At 38.8% G+C, this 12,358-nt stretch overlaps 1 protein-coding gene across 4 annotated transcripts in view; it reads right to left on the reverse strand.

The window, feature by feature from the left end:
- Positions 1 to 12,358, reverse strand: part of Dock4 (dedicator of cytokinesis 4) — a 457,617-nt gene that overhangs the window by 430,522 nt on the left and 14,737 nt on the right. The window lies entirely within an intron of this gene.

Here is a 12,358-nt window from a genome sequence, read left to right on the forward strand (position 1 = left end):
TCTTCTGTTATGCAGACACCATGGTGGTCTCTTGGGCATTAGCTGTCATTGGCTTGGCATAAGCTGCATGTGGGAGGAAAGTAACAACACACTCTCAGACTAACATCCCCCGAGACTCATAGCAATAGTACAATGACTGTAGGACCTTGATTAATCTAATAAACAAAGTGGATTAAGTATGGAGCATCAGTATACAGAGTCTCAAATGCTTATTGACAACAGTAGCACACTCTCCTTCTCTGAGAGCTTGCTGAAAGATGACTCTGCTCTCATTTTCTTGCATCACGGTGATGGATTAAATGCAGTTCAGTGTTATAGCAGCCCATGCAATAGGAGTTGTAGTGTTCCTGCTTCTGAGATAAGAAGAAGTGGCCCTGTCACCCATTTTGTACTTCTAAAGTGAGGCTTACGGTACACCTCTCCTCTTATTTAATTTTTAGTGGTTTTCACTCATTTTATAATTTAAATGAATGGAGAGTTTCTTCAGAAGAGAGTCAAGAAGGAAAGAAAAGAAGACTTTAGTAGGTTGATACGGAGCTGTAAGACATAAAGAAAATCATCAGGACTGGGAGTATAGCTCAGTGATAGAGCACATGCTTAGTTTTTGCAAGTCCCTGGGTTAATCCATAGCACTAAAAAAGCAGAAGGAAAAGAAAAGAGAAAACAAATCAGTAACAGTGCTTCTATCGCCCAGCCATACTTGTGCAAAAGACTCATTTCATATAACTCTGCACCTTTTTCCCAGCTGCCCACCCCTACCACTTAGCTCAGAACAGAAATACCCATCAGGAAAGAAGAGCATCACAAGGAAAACAGCTCTTGAAAATAAACTGTGTCCTTAGATCCCTCCTCAAGTACCAGACACACACTAACACAATGAGTTCCAGTCCTACAAAGCAGCTGCCTAATCTATGATGACAGGACATTACTTGGTTTCTGGTAGCAGCTAGTCACATGGAAATGACTGGTTTTGCATGCCTTTTAAAAAAAAATGATCCCTAGCCAGGCACAATGGCACATGCCTTTAATCCCAGCTACTTGTGAGGCTGAGGCATAAGGATTACAAATTTGAGGCCAGCCTGGACAACTGAGCAAGACCCTGTCTCAAAATAAAAAATAAAAAGGGCTGGGGATGCAGCTCAGTGGTAAAGCACTTGCCTACCATGCATGAGGCCCTCGGTTCACTCCCTGAAACCAGAAAACAAAAAAAATTTTTTTTCAACCCTCAGCCATCACACTTCCCTTCATCCTTCTCTTTCATAGTCTACTCAGAAGCACAGAAGAGGAGCTCAAATACAGAATACATGTAAACAGGAAGCTGCCAAACTAGACGATTTTGTATAGATCCCAATATGCTAAATGATCCACAGGAAAGTAGGATAATATCCATCATAAAGATGATCTTAAAGACACAGAAATTTCAGACACAAAATGCAATTATAATAGTAGAAAGAATGAAAGTTTCTAAAAACTGTGCTTGAGTCTAGCCAACTCCTCAAAAGTGATCATAAAGAGCACTCAGAACATTAGAATGTTTACTTAGGATGCTTATTTATTTAATGGGAAGAGAGATGGAAATGACCACAGGGAAAAGTCTCCTGAGTTTTCTAGAAGCACTGCCTTATAGATATCAAATAATACACTGCTAATATAGCATCCTTTATTAGTAAGTTTCAGTGCTTTTATCTCCCAGCCATATCTGTGCAAAAGACTCACTTCATATAACTCTGTACCAATACAAAGAGTTTTTTTTTTAGACGTAGATATTAGAACACAAAAACTGCAAGGCAGATTAAACACATTTAGCACTCCAAGAAACTCTTCAAGGAGAACACAACTACTTCAATTGAAACTTTTTCTAGAATTGGTATGTGATTTTTGACATAAAAGGTCACCTCAAAACCTTTCTTCTACCCTTACAAAACTCAACTCAATTAGAAGCACAGAAATAAAAATGGTAGTTCTACCAACAAGGTTTAGGAGATTATGATGGCTTTATTTAAAACCCCTCAAAATCAAGAACAGACCAGTGAAACAGGCACCTCAATCGTGTGATGAATATTAAACTTAGACTCGTATCATTTTATCATAAACACTTTTCAAATTAGAGTCTTCATAGTGTATGCACTTCTGACATGTTGTTAGTAAACTGTCAAGTTGTCAATCCTGTTTTGAAAGGGGACAGCCTCGGAAGGGGGTGCAGGCAACATCAGTTTCTTGTTCTTCAGTAAATCCCACAGTCTAAAATAGAACATGACTGGAAAACAAAATTCCAAAGTAAAAACTAAAATTTGATAGCTTCAAAGTCAACCACAGAGCAGTTGTCAGTACCATGTACCCTGAGTTCATTATTTAGAAAACCGACTCTAAAAGAGAAACGGCAGCCGCTAAGCACAAGGGTGGGCAGCTGCAGAACCCAGACAAGGAAGGAGCCAGCATCACACCTCAACCCGGAACTCCCAGAAGGCTGCAAAGCCATCCTATAAAACTCTGCCTTCTCGAGTCATGCAATAAACCTCAGAGGATCAAAGAGCTCAGGGAAACAGAGGCGCAGCACCCCTCATACACAAAAATACTCTCTTCCATCCACAACCAACCTTTTGACCCACAAGCTCACACACCACATTCTGGGATCTGTCAGGCAGATCAGACTGAAATGCTGTTCTTCCAGGTCTGAAAAAAAGTGTGCACTGAATCTGCAGCCATGGAGTTAAAGGCACTGACTTTTCCTTGGAAAATCTTCTCAGAGAAGAATGGGCCCATATGAAAGCACAAGCCCTAGAGAGTCATTCCTGGAGCTTCATCAATTCCATGATGACAGCTTGAGTTTCCCATTTGCATGAAGCACTGTTCCAATGACAGCTTCCTTGGGGTCCCCACACTGCCACCCAGCATTTCGTAGCTAGGAACTGCTCTACCACCTTAGTGGGAAGGTTGGTAAGAGGACTGCTTTATGTATTAAAGTATAGAGAGTAGATTCCCAAATCATAACTGTCTGCCCCTGTAGGAAGCATCTTCCACAGTGACATGGTAGTCATTCTCCTGAAGTTGATAAAAATGGCTTGCTATTAATAGTCACTTTTATGTGTGTGTGTGGTGCTGGGGATTGAACCCAGGGCCTTGTGCATGCAAGGCAAGCACTGTACCAGCTGAGCTATATCCCCAGTTAATAGTTACATTTTTAAGAGTAAAGTACAGAGCTATTTCTTAGTCAAAAAGGGAAGTATCCACATGATGGTTTGCATATGACTCTTCTTCTTGGGCAAGTGAATATTAGCAAGACTGGATACACTAAATGATAACTCCCAATGCTGCTAATTTTGCTCATCTGGTATACTGACATCACTTTACAGACTAACAAAACGTTGGCGATAATATCCACTGTTGGCAAGGGAGTCAGAAACAAGAACACTAGTGGGAGTACAAAATGGCACTGCCTTTTGGGAAAAACATATATCATCATCTACAAAAATGGTAAATGCACATCCCATTTTACTGGCCAATCCCATGTTGAAGTCTATTTCCTACAGAAATATTCACCCATGTGTTACTGGAATATAATATAAAGGTGAAAATCTTTGAGAACACATTGTTTAGAATAGCATGCTATTAGAAACCAGAAGAGAAACTCTAAATGATGATATATTTCTATGTGGAGTAGTATACAACTATTTTAAAAAGGGTAATTAATTCAAAAGCAGGATCACAGAGTTTAAATGGATAAACAGTAGATGAACTTATATCTTAGGGAATAAAGAAAAATGTTTGTAATGAGACTTCTGTACTAGGGAGTCTACAAGAGAACCCAAGGGTTCACAATGACATGAAGAGGGCTGACTCTGGGACAAGAATGTGAAGTACTAGGGCACAGAGTCAGGAACCTCAATTGTTACCTTATCACTAACCTTTTGCACCTTCTGAATTTTATACCATGTGCTGTCAATATAACATTTAAGAGTGTGCATTCTGGAGTCAAGCATTCTGCCTTCAAAGACCAATTTTATATACTTGTCCAGGATGAACTTAGACAAGTCACTTGATCTCTGTATCTCAGTTTCTTTCTTTTTTTACAACAATTTATTGGTTCTTCTTACTTATACATGACAGTAGAATCCATTTTGATATAATTATACAAGCATGGAATATATCTTATTGTAGTTAGAACCCCATTCTTGTAGATGTATATGATGGTGGGATTCACCATGATGTTTTCATACATGTACATACAAAAATTATGTCAGATTCATTCCACTGTCTTTCCTTTTCCTATCCTCCTTCCCTTCCCTTCATTCCCCATTTTCTAATCTTGTACCTCAGTAGCTTGAGCCAAAAACTGAAATTAACACTGCCAATTCCAGAGAATTATGATATGTGTCAAGGACTCAAAACAGTGGCTGTTGCACAGTAATCCTCACATTTAAGTATTATAGTTATTATTTTATATGTAATTTTTCAAATTAAGAACTAAACTTCAAATGTACTTATAGAAAGCTCTCTCCATGTATAATGTTTTTAAAAAGCAAACTATAGAACATCAATAATGTGCTAACATTTTTAAAAATACATACAACACCAGAACAGCAAAGAATCTGAGTCACCCCCAAAGCATTAGCAATGATAATTTATAAGAAGGAGCATGGTGGAAAGAGATGAAGGAATACTTCAGTTTGCTACTTACATTCCTCTCTACTGTTTGAACTTCTAATCAAAGGCATGAATACACTGGATCATGTCAGAAAGACAAAATTTAGAGTTTGCAGAGCCCCAAAGCCTCTTTTCACTAAGGAAACTAGACAAGAAATAAATAACACGCCATTCCCCTGTTGGAGAGATAGAGGAAGCAGGTCTAACTAAAATTTCAGCTTCACCACTTATAAACTCTACATGCAAAGGCATAGTTAGGCCTGTGGACATTTGACTCACTTTCAAGGCACAGCATACTAGACCAAGAAGAGTAAATTCAGAATACAAGGAGAACACAATGGTGCCCTCTGGAGTTGTGTAACAGGGTGGCCATGAGGCACACAATACCCTTGTTCACATGAGCGAGAAGAATTTTCTGGGCCCTGGCACAGCTGGGTGGGCCCAGAGGAGCTCCAGCCACCATTTGCTCCATTCATACACTATACGAACTATACCACTGTACAGAGGGTACAGCTAAAAATCCCCTATGCTAAGTTTAGGTGGCAAACATGCAGGCCTCTGGCATTGCTGCTAATCTTATAAATCAGAAGGTCACCTTTCCAGAGACTCCATAGAAAGGAGGCAGCCAGCTCATCTTCCAGTCCAGTCTTTCAAAATCACTAGCTAACTGCCAATAAAATAAGGAAGGGAAGGAGAGATGGGAAAGGAAGAGACCTATTTCTTTAATGGAAGAACCTCTGCTTAGAAACAGGAGGAAGGCAACAAAGTGTTAACTCTTAACAAAGGCACCATCAACAGAAAGTATTACCTAGAATTTTATAAGGTTGAATATCAATAAAACACAGAAACCAGAAAAGGCAAAGAAATTTCAGGAAAGTATACTAATGGGAAAAGCATTCCACTCTTTACTAACAACCTAAAAGTGGTGTGGACCTAGGCTTTTACACTTCAGCTGAAAACAGTAGGCATGCTCTCTACCTTGTCACCTGATGGCATTGTAACTCCCAGGATTTAAACTTTGATTTAAATCCAAGAAAATGCCATGACCATATGGGACAAGGCAGTTGCTCCTTTTGAGGGCCAAACAGCACTCCTGGCTTTGTCCAGCAAATACCAGCACAGCTTCACAATTACTCTATCCATCAAAAACAACACATTTCCAAACACTCTTTGGAGTAGGGGTGAAGGGTGGGTAGGTGGTTCAATCATATTGAGAAGCACTGATTTCAACTGGAGTAAGGTAATTTGTTATGATACTGCTGTGGGAGTGAGCCACGTGCAGTTCCCTGGCTATTCTGTTGGCACTGTAGGCTTCTTTGCCTTTGCATATACTGTTTCCTGATCCAGAAAGGTCATCTTCCATTTCTTCTACCTAGTTATCTTCTACAATACCTTCTCAACTCTATTAAAAAATCATTCACAATCTCTAGGACACACGAGCTCACTGATTGGTCTGATTGGTCCTTTCTCTGTGCAGACTTTTACCATAACCAATCCCCTCTCTCAGGAACATAATCAATGACCTCTTTGTCTTCTCCATACAGATTTGAGCTCCTTGGAATTCACTGTTCATCTCCCTGCTCAAAGCACACAGATACCTACCATACAAACACATACTGAACAAGTGAATGACTTGCTAAGCCTCATGAGACTGCAAAATCCTCCATTTACCATAGAGACCAGAGGCCAGCACAGAGCCTAGCCCCAAGAGGAGGTCCTACATCAGTGAATACTGCATGGGCGTAGCTGCACCGTGACCATAACTTGCTAATACAGCTGGGAAGGTCTGAGTCTTCCCAAAAGCTCCTCTCTACACAATCAGTGGGCGCCTCCTGTGGGTGCAGCCTTGAGAGCAGCAACAGTCTCCTCCTAACCCTCATACAGGAGCGCCACATAGGCACACACTAGTGTAGTCCTTTGACTAACTCAACTAATTCTAGGTTTAATAACACATTCTCCAACATGTGTTTCAGTTTTATTCTTTTTCCTTTTTGGACAAATGGCAAAAATTATTATTTTTCTTTTGGCTAGTTCCAAGTAGTGTGGCACTGACCCTCTGCCCAGTATCCTGGAGGTCAACTGGTAACTCCTGACAGTGGGCCCCTGTTCCTTATGGACACATACCTTGTCCAAGAGCATCCAGATGTGTGAGCAGGTCCTCCCCAAGGAAATTGAGAAAGAAGCCTTTCTGCACCTTTACAGTCATCAGCAACAGCATCTATGTGAACCACATAATCCCCCACAGAGCTTTATAATAGAGCTAATAGATGATATCATGACCAGTTGTTCTAATGGATGCCAACTTCCATACTGAACTCAAAGTCTTTCATAACAATTCCTTATGCCTATAAAACACTTGATCATTTACATGGCTTCATAAATGATCTCAGTTGATTATGATAGTTCCACTGTAGATGAACTACATAAGTAGTATAGTACCTGTTTATAGAAAAGGAAACTAAAACTAGAATCCTTCCCATGCTTAAAAAACAAAACTCATGAGCTATAAAAATGATTATAAAAATCAATAGGATACCAGTAATATTGAATCTGAGAATATCCAGTACACACTGCACCTGTAGTGCAGAGGCCACTACCGGTGTCAGGAATGAAGCATAAAAGTATGAGATGCACACTGCTACTCTCACTTGAAGATGTCAATGGCCAAGGATCTTGTTGGAGCCACTTCTTCTACTTCTTCTTCATTTTTTAAAATATTTTTTAGTTGTCATTGGATTTTTATTTTATTTATTTATATGTGCTGCTGAGAATAGAACCCAGTGCCTCACACATTAGACAAGTGCTCTACCACTGAGCCACAACCCCAGCCCCTGGAGCCACTTCTTGATGTGGACACCTACATATACAAATCATGTGGCAGCCTGCCAAGTTCTGCAGATATGGAAAACAGGTACCAAGAACAAACTGAGACAGTCCTTCTGACGAACAGCAGGGCTGGGCTGTATTAACCTGTCACATTTAACTTGAGCTTCAACAGTCACTTCATTTTCCACGCCTTAACTGTCTTGTCAAAAAAAAAAAAAAAAAAAAGGAACAAACTACTCCATCTTCCTTGTAAGAGGCTAAAAGGATCAAATAGGATAGGTGAGAAAGCATTCCAAATAGTAAAATGCCCCACAGAACAGGAGTAGAATATTATCATTCTACACACAGGAAAATGACGACTTAAGCATTCAAGTCTTATTTTCTCTATCAGGCCTGACAACTTTACAAGGTAATCAGAAGCGTGTCACCATCAGTAAGTCATTTAGGACAAAGGTCACTTGAAATAAAAGATATATTCAGGTTAACACGAAAACTGCACAATGGTGTCATTGTCAGTTCTCCCTCGTGTTGCAACAGACCATCCCTAATGGACCAGCAGGTCTCTCCTTCCATGTGTTCTGGTTTCACAACTTGCTCCTTCTGGCATGATAATGCACAGTCCTAAACTGCCTTTCCTAAGTGATATCTGGTCTTACAGATCACCCGAAAAATAATGAGTGTTGCCACCCCTACCTGCAACGGAGGGACCATCTCACTTTCACACTAAGGGCAGGTGGCCAGAGCCCCAGAACCCTGTTCTGCTGAGTCTCAGTCCACACTAACTTCTGATGAACCTGCTATAGTGTAGGCTGAGATATCATTGGGGTTCTCAAAAGGGAGCAAATAGTCAAGAGCCCAGTCCAGCACACAAGTTTCAAGATCACAGGTGTCCAACCAATATCAGTAGCCATCTTACACCACTGCACAGCAGTGGAGTTGCCTGGTCTCAAAAGAGGCTGCATGTGCTGCTAAACTCATAGTAAATTCTGTCAGTCACTTAGCTTTATGAAAATGGATACCCACCAGTCCCACACCACCACCGCCAACCCAAAACAAAACAAACAAGTAACAAAAGCATGGCTGGGTGGTTAAGGCACTGTACTTAGAACATGGCAGCAAATCACAAGTTCCACTACTCATTAGACTTGTGATCTCAGGCAGGTTCTATCACATTTCTGTACCTTAATTTCTCATTTGTAAAATAGGGATAAGAACAGTTGTCAGGAGTATCAAATAAAATAATAGATGCACAAGCTTGGCATAGTGCCTGGCACACAGTAAGCAGGAATTTTGGTTTACTACTATTACAAAAATGAGGTACTGCTCTAATAGTTTATATCATCACAAAGGATGGTGGCATGAACAATTTGAAGTCAAATTAACTTCAGTTCCATGTTAAAGATGTAAGTTCAAGAATCTTTCCATTGTGCTTAACGAGACACCCACAGACAAAGTACAGCATTTGGACATAATGTTCACCAAATATGCTGTGATAGTTTTCCTCTTGAAAATGTTAAAAATAAATAAATGTCAGCTCCCCTTTCAGAGAACTACAGGAACTCTGTAGAAAGGCAACAAAATTTCAGGGACCTAAAGAAGAAGTTGTTTATACATTAGACAAACAAAAGTCATCTAGTAAATATGCCATGGTTATCAGAAATATATAACAGGGGAAGGAAGAGGTGATCCCTAAACAGTTTTGTACAAACCTTGTTTTGTTTTTCTCATTTTAAAAAGCAGTTAATACTGCTGCCTAGAGAAAACAACCAAACACAGAAATATTTTCAAAAGCCAGGCATGAGAAAAACTAGTATTTTCTTCCAAATCCTGCTTAAAGCGTGCAATCTCCCAAACAAATTTTAAGTATGCCAAAACATACAGAAATTACAAAACTCAATACCAAAATAATTCATGTGTTACAACCATAATTACTTCAATAGCTAGAAAATTATTATCCTCATAAGAAAATCCTGACTAATAGCTTAAAACACTGTCCTTCTGAGTTAATCCAGCAGGGAAGAAAAGAAGAAAATTCAGAGTTCAGTCATTTTGATGTCCACATACTAAAAAGACTATCTCCACCAATTACCCACATGCAAATAATTTTAAATGTCTTTGTGCAACCATCACATTAGCTTGGCTTATAAGGTCTTTCTTCTACCTCGCCTCTTTTTCATAGAGGTTTCTATGGAAGAAATCGAAGGAATGCTTTATTCCTCTGCTTCTGTCTGTGCCCCCCCCACACACACCCCACTTTTTGTAAGCCTTTGTCTGATCTACTCCAAAGAACTGAAGCCAGAAAGGAAAGAGCAAGGGAAGGTAGGGAACAGAGAGTTTGACTTTGCTCTCAGAAGCCACCATTTCTCAGGTAGAAAATAAGAATGTCATGCCATGATGACATTTTGCCTTGTGTCACAATGATTAATAGTCCTAATTTTTTCCAATTAAAGAAGTAAAGGCAACGAGTCAGTGGAATCTGACCAATCTTGCATGGTGGTTTGGCCAGTGAGAGCTATAATTTGGATGCAGAATGAAATCTAAAATGGTTCTTTTCCTTCTGACAGCCCAGTGTAATATATTTCCATCCCTAAGCTTTTTTTATTACAATAAAAAAGAAGCCTTTCATAAAAATAAGTTATTTCCAAATCTGACCCCATTAACCAATGTTTTCTTTGAAGTCATACAATATAACCCCAAAGTAGAGTACAGCATTTAATTTGTTTGAATAAGTTAATGATACCTGCAATGCCTTACTAGGGACAGAAAGACAGGGGGAAAGAGTGGGTTTTATGTGGCATTTATCAAATATCAAAATTCACAGAATCAAACACATGGATAACTGTCCAAGAGCTTCGAGGTAACTGCAAATGTAGTAAGCTGGTAGAAGAGACCAGCACAAACAGTAAATATCTCATAAATTCAACTCAGTTACTTGAACACTAATCAAAACTTTTCCGATATAAAATATTCCAGATATTCCATGACATCTGGTCAGAATGCCCAAGAAATCTCTAACTTACAATGAATTTTAAAATTTGAAAGAAACTTGGAAATCACGTCATCCAACTTTCATTTTATGGCTGAGGCCCTAAGAAAATAAATGCTTTGCCTGAGTTCATACAGTTATTATGAAAGAACCAAAATTAGAACCCTAGGCTCTTACTTTCATTAGATAAATTCCTTTTAACTTTTTCAAATGGGCACTTTACAGAATGATGGCATCAAAAAAAAAAAAAAAAAAAAAACCTGTTTTCCAGACACGAACAGCTTTATTAAATCCATGGTACAAACTGTGCCACATTGAACATGTGTTCTAGAAAAAGCAATAATTCCATGGCAATTCATACCTCCAAAATAGATTTCTCCACCACTACTTAAAGCAGAAAGATGTCAGCCTATCAGCAGGACACAGTCAGTAACCTCAAAGCTTCCCATAATAGAATTTAAGATTTTACACCAGTCTCGTTGAAGGCATTCTGACAAGTCAGTGGTTTTCAAACTCTGATTTTTGTATTTTTTAAATAAATTATTATATATAACTTCAATATATAAAACCCATAAAAGTAGCACTTTATCCTAATAAATGTATTTTGTACTTTCAATTTTATATATGCTCAGCAATGAGTCACTGAGAACAATGATGAGGGTTCCAGTAAATCCATGTCACACTGTTATGTAAATCAGAAAGAAGGTAGCCCTTTTCACAGCTAAGACATCCCCAAATCTAGCCATCATGTGCTGAGTATAACCTCCAATACCATACACATGGCATAACAGATCATTTCTTTTTTTATATATTTATTTTTTAGTTGTAGTTGGACACAATATTTTTATTTATTTATTTACTATGTGGTGCTGAGGATGGAACCCAGGGCCTCACACATGCTAGGCAAGCGCTCTACTGCTGAGCCACAACCCCAGCCCCATGAGAGATCATTTCTAATAAAATACTTTAATGCATAAGGCTGTTTTAATGAACACAGAAATGAAAACTGGGAAGCTATAAATAACAACTGGAGCCCATTTCTTCAGCATGCTATATATTTCTGTGTTTTGTTTTGGTTACACAGTCAAATGAAAATGCTGTTTGTCACCAATGGCTAACTACATAGTTGGTAGGAGTATTGTTTCCGTCTTTTGATAACAATTTGCCTTGCAACCTCAGGATACTCTTTGTCCTGAAAAAAAGAAAAAATGGTAGGAAGTTTTTGTTGCAAAATTGAATCACTTGAAGAGGCTGGAAAAGCACCCCAAATTTGCAGGAAGCACTAAAAGTGCCTAAGATTTAGTATTACCCAGGGACTGTCTGCAAGTGATTAGATGGTGACCAGAGCATAGGACAATAGCAGATGTGCCTCAGCATCTCCTAGCATTCAAGTGAAGTCCAACAGTCATATGCTGTTGTAGAGACTTCACTTATAAATATTCTACTAAAATTTGAGACCTGTATACACTGACTCAAAAAAATTATTCCTTTATTATAAAAGCATTATAAACTACAACATCTATAGCAAATATTATGCAAGAAGCAGAAGAAGATAGAGAAGTTAAAAAAAATAAGAAATTCCAGTCCTGTCTTCATTAATCTCAGTGGTTACCAGTAAATTACTGAATGAAACGGCACTGGGTAGCCTTTTTGTTTTTGTTCTCTATCTGGATTTTTTATGACAATTTTGTAGGGTCATAGAATGAATAAAACTATGATACATGTTTCAGATTTTATATAGATACTCTGATGCACTTTTAACAAATTTTATCACTTCTCTTAACAAATATGTCTTCCTCTGGTTAACATTTTGGAATGTGGGGACATGCCCTGCCCTGCTGAGCCAATCCTCATCTATTTCAACAAACCTTGGTTCTTATATTCTGGACAAGCTGGTATATA

The sequence above is a fragment of the Marmota monax genome, unplaced genomic scaffold (assembly GCF_021218885.2).
Source record: "Marmota monax isolate L192 unplaced genomic scaffold, Marmota_monax_Labrador192_F-V1.1 WCK01_AAM20220418_F8-fsc00139, whole genome shotgun sequence".
In the NCBI taxonomy this organism is placed as follows: domain Eukaryota; kingdom Metazoa; phylum Chordata; class Mammalia; order Rodentia; family Sciuridae; genus Marmota; species Marmota monax.